At 40.8% G+C, this 19968-nt stretch overlaps 1 protein-coding gene across 1 annotated transcript in view; it reads right to left on the reverse strand.

Annotated features, from left to right (window-relative positions):
- Positions 1-19232, reverse strand: part of LOC113003876 (probable cytochrome P450 4aa1) — a 34722-nt gene extending 15490 nt beyond the window's left edge. The window contains exon 1 of the mRNA XM_039452681.1: positions 19040-19232. The gene's annotated coding sequence lies outside the window, so the exon portion shown is untranslated. The remainder of the gene's footprint in view (positions 1-19039) is intronic.
- Positions 19233-19968: the final 736 nt, after the last annotated feature.

The following is a 19968-nucleotide window of genomic DNA, read 5'->3' on the forward strand; positions in this document are numbered from 1 at the left end:
AATTAGGTTAATACTTTTTATACTTTTAATATTTTATTTATATTTTTATAACATTTTGTAATACTATTTGACAGTTAATGCGATACTTATCCTTATTACTAATTTAAGTCGATTTTGCATTACAATGTTTATTACAAATATATGCGTGTATTACAAAATATATATATGTATATAAATCAAATAACGGCTCTTTTATTTATCCACGAATTATGCGATCCATCGAATCCCAGCCATTTAACGTAGACTTTATTTCCTTCCTTTCTCAAAATTTTCTCGACAAGGAAAACGACCGGATACTTCGCTTGCCATTGTATGTAATTCAAGAGCGATGCCAAAAACTGTTCAAACGAGCGACTGATGCAATACTGATCGTTAAATGGTGATGTTTGCAGTTATTAATGTTGTATAGATGGAGAGTGGAGGCTTCCCCCTCTTTTCAATAATTGCATCCTCGTTATCGCTTGAACATGTCACGACACGTTTTTGCGTTCCGGCAACGTTGTACAAGAACGAAATATGAACAACCTATATGAAACATGAAAAAAACGAAGTGTTTCATGTACGTCATATACGAGGTGTGTTCAAAAAGTATCGCGAATTTTGAATTTTCGCGGGTTACGTATATTCGAATTTCGATCTTTTTGTGGCGTTATGTTGGTACTCATGTCTCTCACTTATGCCGACAAGCTCGGCCATTTTGAATGTTCACTTAATTGTTGACAGCTGCTTTGCTTGCACGTGTTTTGGATCGTCTTCGATTTTTACCTATTCAAAAAAATGGATCAAAGAACCTGTATCAAATTTTGTGTGAAAAACGAAATTAAGTGCGCGGATGCATTCCGAATGTTGACTGTGGCATACGGAGAAGCTACCTTGGACCGAAGCAACGTTTATCGGTGGTACAAAATGTTCTCAGAAGGCCGAGAAGATGTGAACGACGAAGAGCGTGCCGGACGCCCGAGCACTTCAACAACAGACGAAAAAATTAATGAAGTGGAGAAAATGGTATTGGCCAATCGTCGAATCACCGTTAGAGAAGTTGCTGAGGACCTAAACATATCGATTGGCTCGTGCCATTCGATTTTTATCAATGATTTGGGCATGAGACGGGTCGCCGCGAAATTCGTACCAAAATTGCTCAATTGCGACCAAAAACAGCATCGCATGAACATTGCTAATGAGATGTTGGACTCTGTCCGCGACGACCCAAATTTGCTCCAGAGGGTCATAACTGGTGACGAATCGTGGGTTTATGGTTATGACGTGGAAACCAAAGCTCAATCATCTCAATGGAAGCTGCCGCACGAACCAAGACCGAAAAAAGCGCGCCAAGTTCGGTCGAATGTGAAAGTTTTGCTGACAGTTTTCTTCGATTGCAGGGGCGTGGTGCATCATGAGTTCTTGCCACAGGATAGAACGGTCAATAAGGAATATTACCTGCAAGTTATGCGCAATTTGCGCGAAGCAATCCGCCAGAAACGCCCGGATTTGTGGAAGAACAAAAATTGGCTTTTGCACCACGATAACGCCCCTGCTCACACATCGTTGCTTGTGCGCGACTTTTTGGCCAAAAACAACACACTAATGATGCCGCAGCCACCGTATTCCCCAGATCTGGCCCCCTGTGACTTTTTCTTGTTCCCTAAACTGAAGAGGCCCATGAAAGGACGACGTTACGCTACGCTTGACGAGATAAAGACGGCATCGAAGGAGGAGCTGAACAAGATAAAAAAAAATGATTTTTTGAAGTGCTTCGAAGATTGGAAAAACCGTTGGCACAAGTGTATAATATCTCATGGGGATTACTTTGAAGGGGACAAAATAGATATTCATGAATAAATAAATAATTTTTGAAAAAACACAAAATTCGCGATACTTTTTGAACACACCTCGTACGTCAGACGTTTCTCCAACGTTTTTTTCATGTTTCATATAGGTGGTTTATATTTCGTTTTTAACGTTCTTATACATGTTTCATTCAGTGTTTCACGTACGTCATGTACATCAGACGTTTCTTCAACGTTTTTTTCATGTTTCATATAGGTGGTTCATATTTCGTTTTTAACGTTATTATACATGTTTCATTCAGTGTTTCACGTACGTCATGTACATCAGACGTTTCTCCAACGTTTTTTTCATGTTTCATATAGGGTGTTCATATTTCGTTCTTGTACAACGTTGCCGGAACGCAAAAACGTGTCGTGACATGTTCAAGCGATAACGAGGATGCAATTATTGAAAAGAGGGGGAAGCCTCCACTCTCCATCTATACAACATTAATAACTGCAAACATCACCATTTAACGATCAGTATTGCATCAGTCGCTCGTTTGAACAGTTTTCGGCATCGCTCTTGAACTACATACAATGGCAAGCGAAGTATCCGGTCGTTTTCCTTGTCGAGAAAATTTTGAGAAAGGAAGGAAATAAAGTCTACGTTAAATGGCTGGGATTCGATGGATCGCATAATTCGTGGATAAATAAAAGAGCCGTTATTTGATTTATATACATATATATATTTTGTAATACACGCATATATTTGTAATAAACATTGTAATGCAAAATCGACTTAAATTAGTAATAAGGATAAGTATCGCATTAACTGTCAAATAGTATTACAAAATGTTATAAAAATATAAATAAAATATTAAAAGTATAAAAAGTATTAACCTAATTACAATATATGTATTACGATGGTATACGCCAATGTCCTCAAGGCAATGTTTCAGTAGAATCAGGCAAGATGTAACGCTTGTCATCGAACGGGCTGAGAGCAATCTTTCTCTCTTTGATTGTGTGTACATCGTGGAGCTTCGAACGTTATAGTTCGTTCTACAACGCTATTCTTTACACTTTTCGCCTTTTTTGTATCTTTTTTCCCTTCTACTTTCACCGCATACATTTTTGCTCTTAGCCCTACAAATTCGGTCATAATCTTGCCGCAATTCTCGTTTTTCATTAGCCCTGGAACCTTTTTATTCGCGAGAGGCATATTATATACGTTGTCCGCGGGATAATCACTCGTGTCGTATCTCGCGATATCACGTTTCATATCCATGTATACATTGTCACACTCAATGACATAGATGAGGCTGTCTTTGTCTGTATAGAGTATCTTACATTTATCTTTATACAATGGCAGCATATAATCGTAGTGAAATTCGTAAAGGCAGATTTTCGAAATGTCGAGAATACACATACCGACATATATTGGTTTGTTAAATTTTACCGATAGTTTACGCATTTCTATGGCAACCAGATTTTCTGCGAAAACGCTGCGACTATGAAAATTCGAAGCAGCAATCATGGCCTCTACCCCGTAACGACCTTTCCATTGCGTTACTAATTTTATATTAACGTGATTACGTACATTTTCCATGGTTTTACCGAAAACTGCATTATTCATTAATTTGTATAAATTTTTCTCGAAATCATATTTCGCGTTCGTTCGAAACTCTGTATTTAATTCTATATAATCGCGGAGCCAGGTGGATTGAGCGAATTGAAGTACGCGATGTATCTTTACGATTCGAAGCCCGTGACGCATACACTGTTGAAGATTGCGGTAGTGGATGACGTAACGCTTTTTATCATGCACTGTCGCTAGTAATTTCTTCTGCCTTGACCCTGGAGGCTTATCGCTCGAAGGACAAAACGGTAAGTCACTGTGTCGATCGTGCAGCTGATTCTCATATGCAAGGTCGACTTCCAGTATATATCCGGTGTCCGAGTCAAATGCGATCGCGTTTACATCGAAATTGTCAACGTTTTCGACCCATTTAAATTCACCGTATGGCAACGGTTGACACATTGCCCACCCATACAGATTATTCACATCATTATACATCAAATAGGTCGACGGTTTTGACGGATCGTACGATTTCATGTACTTATTATTAGCCTTCGCATATCTGCCCGAACACTGGCTTAAACCGCCACGAATCCCACGTTCCACGTAAAGTAGCATTTCTATGTCCGTAAGCAACTCGAATCTTATACCTGTTTTCTTCAACATTGTATCCCACGTGTAGCCTGGCAATGTATAGTAATGCGCAGGGTCCAAACCGTAACTCTGCATGCTTTTGTCGTGAAAGTTTTCGAATATGTCGGCTAATAATAAGACATCTGTTTTCAAATATAAATCGCTATATTCGCCCAGCGTTTCAATTGCGAACCGTTGCCATACGTTCTCGGCATGAGCGTAATCATGCTCTAATACCGTCTGTCCGCTAAGTGAACTGTAGAACGATTCGCGCGGAGGTAAACGCGCTTCTAAAAGCTTTTCGGCATCATCAACGTACTGTACGGAAAAACGCCTTTGCGCGTGAGGAATTCGAAATCCTCGTTTGACAACGTGGAAAATTCGGAACGAGTAATGTTTAATTGTTCAATATCTAGAAACGACGCCAATTTTTCGAGACTCGCACTTAGGAATTTATATGAGTCGATGAATCGAAATCGCATACAATTTCGTACTTCGCCCGATTTTGTTCCTACACCGGTAGCTGCGACGTGTTTAGTAAACAAAATATATTTTTCTTTATTAATCGGTAGTAGGTCGATCTTGCCTTCGAACGCGGTAGAAATTTCTTTTATTATGAAATGCGCGTCGCAACCGCTCAAATTGTGAAAAACGACTGTAATAACGTACGTATTCTTATAATTTAAATTACATTTATTATGGGCAGGACCGCGATACTTGCCGGTCAAATGACAGTAATCACGCATCCGCCGATTATCAAGCCACTCGTTACGGGTAAGGCCCGTATCTGGTATAAACGGTTTTTCGCATATATGATAATTTATTGCGTTTAAAAATGCCTCTTTCTGCTGTATAGTTAATTGTTCCATTGGAACATTGGCGGATATTCGGGCTTTCATATCGTGCGCAAGATTTTCTAACTCTTTCGCGAACCACGCGACGCAGTCCTTATCGCGGCGAAAACGATACATCGATAACGCGTCGTCGTATGAGCATTTAACATATTAAGCTATGCTGTATACCTCGTGGTGTTGATACGCGAAACTCGTCGTGTTCTCTGTTTCGTTCTTCTCCATCTTCTTCAATATGCACTCCAAATCAGCGTAAATTACAAATGGGACGCGCTCCTTGTTGTTGTATGAGTCGAATTCTAGCCATTTCTGGTCCTTTCTCGGTAGTTTGATGGCGGAGTTTATTTTCTTGCACTCCATGTCGTGCAACTGCAACTTTTCCTCTGAGTGGAAGTAATGCAGGCAACTGTAATAAACGTATTATTTTTTACTAAACAATAATTAAAAATTTTTTTTTATATTATTACACTTACCGATCGCAGATGAATTTCTTGTGTTCCTTTTTGTTTATCTGTGAGCTGACCAGTCGCGACAGGTTCTTAATCCAGGCAAAGTGATCGTGGGTGACGTCGTGTTTATCTTCCACGTAGAAGAGATTGACGTGTTTTTCCTTCTTATCTTCGGTCAGTCGTAACGGTACAATGTATTCTAGGTTTTCTTTTTTGTCCAATTCGGTAGTGTACACATTCACAGACACGCCGTTTAAACGTTCAAATTTTCCAATGTCTTTTACTTTCATTGGAAATTGTATATCGTTAAACTTCCAAACAGTCGAATAATTCGGATACGATGACACTCGGTTTGCATGATTTTTGGCGGGGTACAGGGCAGTCGCCATGGACCACGCGAAGCAAGCATGGTCCTTCGAATGTACATTAATTATTGCACGCTTGTCACTTACCGACAGCGGCAATTCGAAGTAACATCCCGCGTGCATGGAATTAAGCTTGTTTATATTCACCATTAAGTTTTCGATTCGGTGTAACGCCCAGCCACTATCGCGTTCCTGAAACTCGTCGAGCATCGCTAATATCACTTCGATTACACGCTGCTCGTACCATTCGCACAAATTTGATGCTCTGTATAGTTCATAGTTCTTCGTCGCGAGACTTTTATTATCGCGGTCGTCACGAAAGTTTACAAATTTACCGTTGAATACGGTATTCACCTTCACATTTCCATGTTTCCCGATAGCGTCTCGCACTTGCTCGATCACCAAATCACTAGCGTCTTCCAAGAAATGCCACGGTTCAATATAATCAGCGTTTATGACAGCACCCGTAAGAATACGTGACTCAAACGCGGCCTCGATCTCGCGCCAGATGAGCGATCTTTTATCACCGGTGCCAGCGTGCGCACCACCTCCAACGTGCACAAAACGTCTTTCTAATTGCGCTTTTGCACCCGCGAGTCGCGCGATTCTCGCCACTATGGATTGTCTATGTCCGACGGTGAGTCGAGGACGTTTGGCACTGCTACAACATTCTTCGAGATGTGCGAGGCACTCTTCGCATCGTTCCACCCATGCACGACACTCCTCTTGAGTAGCGATCTGCGAGCATTGCTCGAGCAGTTCGCGTTCAATGTTCTCCATTTTCAATTATTAGTACGTTGTCTCGGAACACTCGCAAATTTTTTATTTACACGAGTTACAGTATGTGCAGAACGCGATATTATTCTTGATGTAAACTTCCAAAAAAGCGCGTTATTATTTCCGGCCACTGATCAACTGGATCCAGCAAAATTTCTTTATCCGCTGACGATAGATTCGATACGCTTCAAAGACATCTACTGATGTCTGAGCGCTAATTACATATCTATTATACGTTGTCTTTTTGTCTGACGAAAAATTGCATCTAGCGGGGGCATGAAAGATGTATCCCCACCACTCGAAGATCCCATAGAATATTCTAGATCATTCGTATACATTTGCATCAGTGTGTGATACTCTACATTAGAAATCTCGATCGAGCAGAGGGAGACTTGCGCGCATATTTGCAGCGGCGCGTGCGAACCTGTCCATACGTGTTCATGGCTAATGATACATCGTACGATTCGTCTTCGATGTAATTCGATACCTTTGCAATTAACCGCCGTCAAAATACACGGCAAGGCCATGCCTGAGAGCTGCATCGGCAAATATAGTTTGAATAAAGAAAATTCTATAACTCTCGAACGGTAGGCTAGAAAATTACGAGACTTGAAAAGTTATACGTACTGGAATACTGTCTTCCAATTGGATCCAGGAAGAATAAGAAATTAGATAGAAAAAATTTATAATATAATAGCGAGCGTAAAATAGCGGCGTTTGCTTCACCTACAATGTAATAATATATCTTTCGTCTTCGATGTAATCGTATACCTTTGTGATTAGCCGCCGTCAAAATACGCGGTGCGACGGAGGATGCTCTCGCTGAGCGAACCCTTCGTCAGTTGCAATTATACCGTCGCGCAATTAAAAACGCATACGATCGTGTCGCGAATAAAATCAAAATTGATCGTCGCGCGGAGGAGGAACAAATCGTAGAGGAGGAAGAGAATGGCGAAAATGGGGAAAATATTGTCGTGGAAAATATTCACGACATCCACAACCCTCTTTCTTCATCTTTCAATAGACAAAACATCATAGTAATTGCGACCAGAGAATCTCTCCTCTATGAAATAATGCATCTACATTCTCCTCCTCCTCCACCTATTTCTCCTGAACCAGAAAACGAGGAGGAAGAAAAGGAACAGAGGGAGAGGCAGGAGGAGAAACAGAAGGAAGAGGATAAGGAAGAAACAGAAAAGGTACAACAAGAACAGGAGGAGGAAGAAGAGGAACAGAAGGAGAGGCAGGAGGAGAAACAGAAGGAAAAGGATAAGGAAGGGGATAAGGAAGAGAGAGAAGAGGTACAACAAGAACAGGAGGAGGAGGAGGAGGAGGAGGAAGAAGAGGAACTGCTTGGAGAAATTCGAGAAAATTATGCTATGTTGCGATACCTTAGGGATATTCTTCCTGAAAACGAGCTAAGAGACAATATGTTTAATCTTGTAAGAAGCGAGATGCTCGACATCTTCGTGGAGGACGAGGAGGAGGAGGACGAAAGACAATAATAGTGATCAAGGATACGAGCAGTACCACCAAGGTGCGAATCGTATTTGACGCGTCCGCTAAATCAAGTACCGGCGTGTCTTTGAACGACGTAGTGATGGTAGGTTCGTTAATACAGGACAAATTATTTACACATTTAATTAGATTCCGCGCATATAAATATGTCATCACCGCGGATATTGAGAAAATGTATTTGCAAATAAGATTGCACGAGTGTATCGGCGTTACCAACGACTGCTATGGCGACGAAATGACGAGATAGAGACGTTGCAATTTAATACTCTCACGTTCGGCGTCTCGTCTTCGTCCTTTCTTGCGATCCGAATTTTGCATAAATTAGCGGACAATGAACGCGAAGTATATTCTAAGGCAGCCGAAATTCTCAAGTCCCATCTGTACGTAAATGACCTTTTGGCCGGAGCCGATAGCGTTGAAAAAGTTCGAACAGTTAGAGAGAAAATAATTGCGCTGCTCGCACAGGGCGGCTTCGCAATCAGACAATGAGCGTCCAATGATGAGCGTTGTGTAAATAATCTCGCGGTCGGTGCGCTTCACACGAAATTCACATTCGGCGGGGATCGCTCTTTAAGAACGCTTGGCGTAATGTGGTGCGCGCGGAACAATGAAATATGCTATTCCATACGGCCAATCAAAATCGCGAAAAATTTAACAAAACGGAGTATATTATCGGAAATAGCAAAGATATTTGACCCGTTGGGCTTGTTGGACCCCGTCGTATTATATGCTAAAAAATTGATGCAGGATGTATGGAAATGCAAATTAGATAGGGACGAGTTCGTGCCGCAAAGCGTGTACACTGAATGGCTGGATTTCGTTGGATAACTTGAGACAATAGATCAAATATCAATCGATCAAAGATTATTGGTCGACAATTATCAAAGCACTCAAGTCCACGGATTTTGTGACGTTAGCGGCGTCGCATACGGCGCGTGCCTGTACATACGCTCGGCGGGAAAGGACGGCAATACGGTCATTAAATTATTGTGCGCTAAATCACGCGTCGCGCCGTTAAAGATTATCACCATACCTCGTCTCAAACTTTGCGGCGCGTTACAATTGGCCCGATTGTATAATGAAGTAAGCATCGCATTACCCTTTACCCCTTCCAAAACATTTTTCTGATGCGATTTGACCGTCGTTTTGCACTGGCTGAACGGTGCCTCATTTGCTCAATTCATTCGTGGCGAATCGCTTCCCGGAGATACAAAGGCTTACGGATCCGAAGAAATGGCGATATGTTAGATCAGAGGACAACCCCGCCGATGCGATATCACGAGGTCAGCTACATCATGCATTTTCAAAAAATTGGACGTGGTTTTCCGGACCGACATGGTTACGGAAAAGCAAAAGCGATTAGCCTAACAAACTTGTACAAATAAACGAGACACTCAAATTAAAAAAAAATGTTTGTTTGTTGACCGGACAGTACGACTCTGAAATTTTCGAAAGATACTCTTCGCATTCGGAACTACTCAGGATTATTGCATATTGCTTGAGATTTCTACCCAGCAATAAACATACCAGTTCGTTGTGTTTGAGTGAAATAGACGAGGCAGAAACACGAATACTGCGAATCGTACAGGCCGATCGATTTTGCTCCGAGATTAAGGAACTCGAGAACGGATGTTCCGTGAGCAAGGGCAAAGTTGCGAATTTAAGTCCATTTTTGGACGACCACGGCTTGATTCGTGTGGGAGGGCGTCTCCAAAAATCGAATTTGGCATTCTCACGTAAGTATTCGATTTTGATTCCTAGCCGACACAAGTTAACCGAACGTATCATTTACGAGACTCACGAGGTGCATCATCACGCGGGCATTCAAACAACGCTGTACATTTTGCGGCAAAAATACTGGTTGGTCGACGGGCGCAATCAAGTACGAAAAATCGTGCGTGCGTTCGATGCTTCCAATTCGATGCTAAGGCAATCGAATCTGCCGGCGGCTCGTGTATGCGAGGCAATACCCTTTGCTAATACCTGAATAGATTTTTGCGGCCCATTCTATATCAAAGAAAAGAAATACCGCAATCGAACACGAGTCAAGGTGTACGTATGCGTTTTCATATGCATGTCCGTGAAAGCGATGCACCTCGAGATCGTGAGCAACTTCTCAACGGACAGATTTCTCGCAGCGTTGCGATGGTTCGCAGCAAGACGGGGACTGCCGCGGCACGTCTACTTCGATAACGGGACTAAGTTTATAGGAGCGAATAATCAACTGAAAAAATTGTACGTCTTAATTAAGGGGGAACACCACGGTGACGGTTTCAAAAAATCGATTTTTTTTTGCATTTTTGTGATGTTTGGAGTCTTAAAAATATGTCCCTATAATATTATGGTGAAATTCGTAACGGAACTATAGTAAATATGTCATAGAGTAGAACTTGGTCAGATGCCGCTAGTAGAACCGGCCGCGCACTACCTGAAAAGATTCGGCAGTCCCCTTGATCTGTCTGTAGGGAGTTTTACCGGTATTCTTTTGTTGTCTACGTGCTTGAGTTCTGTTGTATAGTATGTATACCCAGCGACTTTGAATCTGTCCATGGGGAAATTTTCTAAACTGAGAAGTCGCTATCTTTCTACATACTTACAGTTCATGATTAACGTAACGACCAACAAGCTCTAGTCGTTTCATTAACCATGAACTGCGAGTATGTAGAAAGTGGTGACTTCTCAGTTTGGAAAATTTCCCCATGGACAGAATCAAAGTCCTTGGGTGTACATATGTTTTTGTGACAACCGTTAAGCGTGTAAAAGTAGTCTTTCGGCAACCTTCGAGGCGCAAGGTTCGTAGCAAACGTTGATTTGAAAATCTAAGAGTTATTTGGTTATTTATTTAGTTTATTAGAGATATTCATTTTATGTTAAAGATGGATCGAAAAGGCAAGAAACAATCTAATCCGAAACCAACTAAAGACGGCAAAAAATTGAAACGTCCTCTGAATCGATTTGAAATAGAACAAAATGTAGGCGACAAAAGCACGTCATCCAAAAAATTGAAAACCGTTGATAAGGATATTGATATTGATCCAACAATATCATATAGAATTTTAAATTTTTTCTCGGTTTTTCCCGTTATGGCAGGATTTCTGTGTTGCAAAACGTGTGGAAGTGAGATAGAATTTCACGAAACAAGTAAACGTGGCCTCGGATTTAAATTAGTTATCAAATGTAAAGAATGTGATCCGAAATACATCGAATCGTGTCCTCTTATTTCTAATGCATATGAAATAAACAAAAGATTTATATTTACAATGAGGTTATTGGGAATCGGATTGAATGGAGCAGAAAAGTTTTGCGGACTAATGGATTTGCCTCGACCTATCTTCCGTTCCTTCTATGACTCTCTCATGAAACAAATCCACACTGCTGCAAAATCGATTTGTAATATTTCATTAAAATCTAGTGCACAAGAGGAAAAAATGAAAACTGCAGAAGCATTAAATGTTCAAGAGACTACAGAAATTACAGTATCTGGTGACGGAAGCTGGAAAAAAAGGGGCTTTAGTTCGTTGTTCGGCGTTTCATATCTGATCGGTTATTATACAAGTAAAGTGCTCGATATAAGTGTAAAATCTTCCTTTTGTAAAGCCTGCACTTTTTGGGAAAAACAAAGTAATACTGTAGAATACGAAGAGTGGTTACAATCTCATACAGATGAATGCACGGCAAATCATGAAGGCTCCTCTGGAAAAATGGAAGTCGATGGAATTCGCGAAATGTTTCTAAGATCCGAAGATCTTCACAATGTTCGATATATAAATTATATTGGAGACGGTGACAACAAAACTTACAAAGCAATCGTCGATTCGGTTCCGTATCCTGTTACAAAAAAAGAGTGCATTAACCACGTACAAAAAAGAATGGGCGCAAGGCTACGTAAATGTAAAAAAGAAAATAAAGGACTAGGAGGTAAAGGAAAACTTACAGCGAAATTAATTGATGATTTAAATACTTTTTACGGACTAACTATTCGCAGACATCAAAATTCTGTGGATGAAATGTATAAAGCAATTTTTGGTCTACTCTGTATCACAAGAGTTCATCTGACGACAATCCGAAACATGATTATTGCCCGGAGGGGCCAAATTCTTGGTGCACTTGGCAGCGAGCAAAAGCTGTACGACAAAGCGATTATACACACAAAACACCGCTTCCTGATGTAGTCATTGATGCAATCACTCCCATTTATAAAGATTTGAGTGATAAAAGGTTACTTGAAAAATGCTTGGGAGGTTTTACTCAAAATAATAATGAGAGTTTTAACAACATGATTTGGAGCATCGATCCAAAAACAACATCAAGTGGAGGTATAGTCGTAGAAATCGCTGCAAGCATCGCTGTTTGTATTTTTAATGATGGATATACCGATGTATTAAAAATAATGGAGCTGCTGGGAATTAGAATTGGACTGTCAGCATCACAATTTCGCGACTACAAGGACGATCAACGGCTTTCACTTGCAGATCTCCGAACGCAAGCGGCGACGCGTGAGGAAAGATTGCGAAGAAAGCAAAGCAGAAACGAAGCCGAAGAACTAGCTATTGCTTCAGAAGGCACTTCATATGCACCCAGATTGGACGCACTTTGGTTCGTTACAAAATTTTATCGTTTTATATGAACCAATTAGTTGTAAAACTTTAAACGCATTTTTCTCGAAACCACGTTTTCGTAACTGGGCGCTCTCATATCTCGGCCAATTTTTATCCGAATAACTTGAAATTTGGACAGAATGTTTACAACAAAATTGTCTTCAGTTGCACGTACGGATTTTTCAATCGGATTATTAGTTTTTGAAAAACAATTAAAGAAGTAACGAATTTTTGTCGAAAAATCGAAAACTTTTTTTTTAAACAGTGCCATTTTGTCAAAAATTATTTTATCAAAAAATCCGTACGTGCAACTAAAACTACATTCATATACTTTAAATCAAAATTTAAAAAATTTATTTCAGAGCTCCCGTTCAGATGCAGCACGAGCGCCCGTGCACCCATGTTTTTTCAGACGAGGTGCACATCAATCACCATAGTTATTATAAATATGAATATTATTTTATGAAATTTTTTTTGTAACATAATATAAGTATGTACTTTTAACATATATAGTTTATAAATTAAACAAACTATTAGATAATGAAAAAAAAATTCACGAAAATAGCCTTTTTTTTCGGCCGTGACCCTGGTGTTCCCCCTTAATTCTGATGAGCATAGAGAGCGCATGAGCAGATTCGCAAGCAATCATCGCATAACATGGCATGCCGCCGGCGGCGCCGCATTTCGGGGGTCTATGGGAATCTAGCGTAAAACTATTTAAGCATCACTTTAAGCGTGTGGTAGGAGATTCATTAATTACTTTTGAAGAATTAAATACTCTTGTCGTCGAAATAGAAGGCGTTCTAAATTCCCGACCGATTACTTTCTTTTCTTCCGATCCGAACGACTTGCAGGTACTATCGCCAGCTCATTATTTGATCGGTAAACCTCTGACGGCCCTCCCGAAGGGCGACCTGTCGTCTGTTGCCGCCAACCGATTGTCCACATGGCAGCACATTAGAAAGGTACGGCAAGACTTCTGGGCGCGCTGGAGTCTTGAATACTTGAACGAGCTCCAGACGCGTAACAAATGGATCAAAGAGGGACCGAAGCTCGACGTCGGAACCATTGTTCTCATCAAGAACAAGGGTACGCCATGTACTCGATGGGCAATGGGCAAGATCATAATGGTCCACTCCGGGCGAAAACGGAGTGGTGCGGACGGCAACTGTGAAAACTCCGGCCGGGCAAATAAAAAGAGCGGTTAACCATTTGTGCCCCCTGCCGATCGAACAGTAGCGAGTGTCCTCACATAATCAGTGCGTCAAGCCAATAATGGCTATACAATAATATAACAATAATATAATAATAATAATAATATAAGCGATATTAGCAATAGAGATACGACATTGCCCGATACTATACATATAAATACAAACCCCGTTACAAAAGGGGCATGCGTTTAGCTATATAATATAGCGTGGATTGATCCATTATGTGTAAGCGATTTTCCTCAAAGGGGTTGATCGATTCCTCTCAACGGGGGGAGGATGTAACGACGCAAAATTCATATCGCGCACACACATACGGATGCAATACGTGCATCATAACGAATAGGCGACGGTCGGGCAGCGCGGCATAATAAAGTATCAAAAAAGGGATACAAAAAAAACGAAAAAGCGAAGGTTGGACGGTTTCGAGCATTTCCGGGTTGCACGCGGTTATTACCCAACGATAAACATCATTCAGACAATGCGGCACCGATATTACAATTGCAAGGTGGTTGTAAACCACTGCCCTAAGACAATATCGGCGTCGCTAGTCCTGGAACTATCGGCAATCGTTTGTCGGCCGATTGTCTTTATTTGCCGCGTTTGGAAACCGAAAATCCAAATTGCCCAATCGCACAGTGGGCCAGGAGACCTCAAAAAGTGGCCAAAATTCATATTTTGAAATTGATTGAAAGAATTATACTATTGTTTTGTACATTATTGAAAGTATTTAGAATATAATTTTTATAAACATATATAAAGTATTTTCTTTTTGGTAGGTCCTTGAAATTGCAAAATCGTCTAAAACGATAAACGCGCAATGGATGAAAATATATCGCATATTTTGAAATATGCTGATAATATGAAAATGTCCATCCGTTAATTTCATCTTCTGGGATGTTGACGTTTACAAAATAATCAATAATCAATCTAAAGTAATACATAGTGTAGTAGGGAAAGACGCAAAATGTGAAATTTTCACAATTTACGGCTATACACTCTCTATCAATTGACTATTCTCCTACATTCCCTTCTTTAGCGAAACCCTTATGGCGCCATTTTGTTTCTTTTACTATACACTTTTATTTAATTCGGCAGCAATTAGGCAGTATTTGACATTTAGTAGTTTAAAATTTGTCTCAAACGTCACAATGTGCCAAGAGACCTCAAAAAGTGGCTAAAATTCAAAATGTTGATGGATTTGGGTAAAACTGATATAGAAGGGTTTACGGGGTCGCTGATTTCGAATTTGATGTCAAAAATTCAAAATTCAAAATGGCGGATACAAAATGGTGGACAAAATTAGCGAAATACAGCAATACACTCCTAAACAATTGATTATTTTCCTACATTCCTCTCTGTAGAGAAACGGTTATGGCGCCGTTTTGTTTCTTTTACTATACACTTTTATTTAATTATGCGACATTTGACATTTAGTAATTCAAAATTTGTTGCATCTGTGCGCGAGGATCACTTCCTGTTTTCTTTCAGTCCTACATAATAAAAGTGTAGCACATTGTTGACGCAGCACAACGATATATGTATATACAATATACACATATATATATATATATATATATATACGAGGTCGTATATATAAAAAGTATCGCGAATTTTGAATTTTCGCGGGTTACGTATATTCGAATTTCGATCTTTTTGTGGCGTTATGTTGGTACTCATGTCTCTCACTTATGCCGACAAGCTCGGCCATTTTGAATGTTCACTTAATTGTTGACAGCTGCTTTGCTTGCACGTGTTTTGGATCGTCTTCGATTTTTACCTATTCAAAAAAATGGATCAAAGAACCTGTATCAAATTTTGTGTGAAAAACGAAATTAAGTGCGCGGATGCATTCCGAATGTTGACTGTGGCATACGGAGAAGCTACCTTGGACCGAAGCAACGTTTATCGGTGGTACAAAATGTTCTCAGAAGGCCGAGAAGATGTGAACGACGAAGAGCGTGCCGGACGCCCGAGCACTTCAACAACAGACGAAAAAATTAATAAAGTGGAGAAAATGGTATTGGCCAATCGTCGAATCACCGTTAGAGAAGTTGCTGAGGACCTAAACATATCGATTGGCTCGTGCCATTCGATTTTTATCAATGATTTGGGCATGAGACGGGTCGCCGCGAAATTCGTACCAAACGCCCCTGCTCACACATCGTTGCTTGTGCGCGACTTTTTGGCCAAAAACAACACACTAATGATGCCGCAGCCACCGTATTCCCCAGATCTGGCCGCCTGTGACTTTTTCTTGTTCCCTAAACTGAAGAGGCCCATGAAAGGACGACGTTACGCTACGCTTGATGAGATAAAGACGGCATCGAAGGAGGAGCTGAACAAGATAAAAAAAAATGATTTTTTGAAGTGCTTCGAAGATTGGAAAAACCGTTGGCACAAGTGTATAATATCTCATGGGGATTACTTTGAAGGGGACAAAATAGATATTCATGAATAAATAAATAATTTTTGAAAAAACACAAAATTCGCGATACTTTTTGAACACACCTCGTATATATATATATATATATATATACAGGGTGTCCCAGAAAGCTCGCATCCCATTTTAAGAGCGGATTCTTTGGAAAATTCTAAGAAGAAAATTTTACTACAAAAATGTCGAGGGTATAATAATTTTCAAATTATTTGCGATTAAAATTTACGAATCACTGAGCTGACATTTCGTGCGCTCAGGCATGGTGACATGACAAAGGTACCACAAGGGTATCTCTTGACATTGAGGTTGTCATATAAATACGCAATGACATTTATATTAAGAAATTACTACTTAGAAAACTTATTTGTACATTACATATGCACAATTAATGTTTTCAACAAAATATCAATTTAATAACAAGATGTTACGATAGCCGTTGGGTCAGTTGTCAAAATAAGTTCATTACCATGTTCATGTGATAAGAACTTTTATGGTAACATATCGATAATATCGATAATTTATGTGATAATATGAAAAGGATTGAATATGTTGATAAAGTAGAATTCAGACATATCAAATTATGTCTATTTGACATTATCGCGTTTATATCAATTAAATTACCGATTTACATTTTTAATAGTTAAAAATGTAAATAAATTATCGATATGTTACCATTATCGATATGTTACCATAAAAGTTCTTATCATATGAACATGAACTTATTTTGACAGCTGACCCAACGGCTATCGTAACATCTTGTTATTAAATTGATATTTTGTTGAAAACATTAATTGTGCATATGCAATGTACAAATATGTTTCCTATAGTAGTAATTTCTTAATATAAATGTCATTGCGTATTTATATGACAACCTTAATGTCAAGAGGTACCCTTGTGGTACCTTTGTCATGTCACCATGCCTGAGCGCGCGAAATGTCAGCTCAGTGATTCGTAAATTTTAATCGCGAATAATTTGAAAACCATTATACCCTCGACATTTTTGTATTAGGATTTTCTTCTTAGAATTTTCCAAAGAATCCGCTCTTAAAATGGGATGCGAGCTTTCTGGGACACCCTGTATACAGGGTGCGAGAAAAGTTCCGGGACGGCGAAATATCTCGAAAACTAAGCATTTTAGGAAAAAGTGTTTCAAACAAAAGTTATAGGGTTTAAAAAGATCTATTTACTGATCTTATCAGTTTGACCTTGGATGGCGTCGCCAAGGTCAGATCGAAATTACATTAACTTTTTTAAATGGAACACCTAACTTTTTATTGCATATTCTTGTAGCTTATCTCGAGACCTTTCCAAAACATTACAAGAAAGTTTATTTTCGTTGAGTACTTTCCGAGTTGTGAGGCTTGAAAGCTACAGTGTACTGTAGTGTGGGTCCAGCCAGTTAAGGCAAGTGTGGCGTGTGTCCGGCCAGTTAAGGCAAGTGTGGCGTGTGTCCGGCCAGTTAAGGCAAGAGTGGCTGGACCCACACTACAGTACACTGTAGCTTTCAAGCCTCACAACTCGGAAAGTACTCAACGAAAATAAACTTTCTTGTAATGTTTTGGAAAGGTCTCGAGATAAGCTACAAGAATATGCAATAAAAAGTTAGGTGTTCTATTTAAAAAAGTTAATGTAATTTCGATCTGACCTTGGCGACGCCATCCAAGGTCAAACTGATAAGATCAGTAAATAGATCTTTTAAACCCTACAACTTTTGTCTGAAACACTTTTTCCTAAAATGCTTAGTTTTCGAGATATTTCGCCGTCCCGGAACTTTTCTCGCACCCTGTATATATATATTGTCACGTATTTTCCTAACGCCGGAGAGCAACGGCGAGATACGCGATCAAACAACGGAATAGCTCGCGAAACACGCGCGGGAGCGACGAGCGAACCGAGAAACACCAAACGCTTGCACCAAATCGCGAGATTGGGCGCCAGACGCGATGATACCGGTCGCGTCTCCGGGTTCACTTTTCAACTCTACACGGACTCACACACGCGAGAACGTGTCATGCCGAAACGCGAAATCGTCGCCCGCACGCGGCCAGCTAGCTCCTCTAACCGGTAGAGGGGCGGGGTAGTGGAAACAGGGACGAAGCGGCTCTCTTACGGGAGGCAACGGATAGGCGAGAAACTAAATAAAGTCGGGCCGATGTAACAGATAGAGATCACATATATTGCAGATAATAGAGGGAGCATACAGTAAAATAAGAAAAAAAAGCGGTTAACGTAAGAAAGAAAAAGAGATAAGGAGTTGACCAAAAAGAATTTAACAAGTCGGACGCGGGAATTATTTCACTCAGACCATGATTACGCTACACGCGCCGATCACGACGACTGGTCCCGCGCGAAGCGCGGCAGCCAATCACGCGCGCTCGGACCGACGCGGCAAGAACGTGAACGCAGAGCCTCCGCTAAGGCGAGCCACGTAATTCAGAGACAAGAGTGCGTACAATAAAAGCTTCGCACCGGCGACAACGCAGTCGCCTGAACCGCAATACAAAATTAGTAGAACACGCGCGATACACCAAGTCACCGTCTCGGACGGCCGTATGATCACGGCCATAACACGACTCACGCACGTGCGCGAGGGCTTTGCGGCTTCCCGGGAAGCCGGTCGTTCGCGAGCTTCCACGGCGGGACGGCTCGAACACACGCGGCAGCCGACAGCTGGGTGCCTCGACGAGGTCTCGAGCTTGAGGTGGAGAGCCAGCCAAACACTAAGAAGCAAGGTGCGTTCAATCGCCACGCGGCGGACGCACTCGCACACGAACCTAATAACTCCATCTCAGAGCGCGAGCCGGTCGACACCGACAGCCCGTGGCTTTACACGATTGTTAGAGGGTCACCTCGACGCCGACTCCGGTCTTTCTCCTGGTCCCTCGGGTCCTCTGGGATCCTCTAGTGCACGCGCTCGCCAGGCCGGACACTCTCGCCGATATCGGTCCTTCCGATAACCACCGACGATAACCCAGACCGATAGCTCGCACTCGCTCGCTCTTTAACGCGACTTGTACGCCGAACGCCGGGTCGCACGCAAAAGCCGAGAGGATCGCGCTCGATGCGCGATCGATGGGCGCTACCCCTCCCACAGGGTGCGCGATATCCTTGCGGCGCGGCCTATCAGCGGCCGCCCTTATCTAGCCGTGACGTCACGGCAACGCAGTGTCGGGCATAGTATAGATATAATAGTAGCGACACTTGCCATGCAATTCAATTTTCAATGCGCATGACCGTAGCCGCCATCTTCCTAGCCGAAACACACAGTAACCTAACCCTCAAATTACAGCTGATTACAACTAGTAAAAGTTATCTGACAGAATTTACGGGCAGGTGTAGAATTTGATAATTGTGCGAGTAAAATGAGTGCGAGGGCATATTGTGCTGTTACAAATTGCTCGAACAATTCTTGGAATTGTTCCTACAGTTTTTTTCGATTTCCAAAAGAACCAGAACGAGTAATTAACTTAATTTTTCGCAGATACCGCATTGTAAATCGCTGAGGAAACATTATGTTTTTCAAAGACTTTGAGCTCAAAATCATCAGAAATAATTATGATAGACTTTTTCAATATTATTTAGAAATACGATTTTATTATTATGTGAACCAAAATGTTATTCACTGCATGTGTCCGAATAATTCAAGATCGAAAAATTGCTTTGAAAGATCTACGATATCTGCGGAGGGTTAAATATATTTTTATATTATAAAAACAACAAAAACTAAATATACTTTATATATTATTCTTTACATCAGAATTAGTTTTCAGTATTATTC

This window comes from Solenopsis invicta, chromosome 8 (assembly GCF_016802725.1).
Source record: "Solenopsis invicta isolate M01_SB chromosome 8, UNIL_Sinv_3.0, whole genome shotgun sequence".
Classification (NCBI taxonomy): Eukaryota; Metazoa; Arthropoda; class Insecta; order Hymenoptera; family Formicidae; genus Solenopsis; species Solenopsis invicta.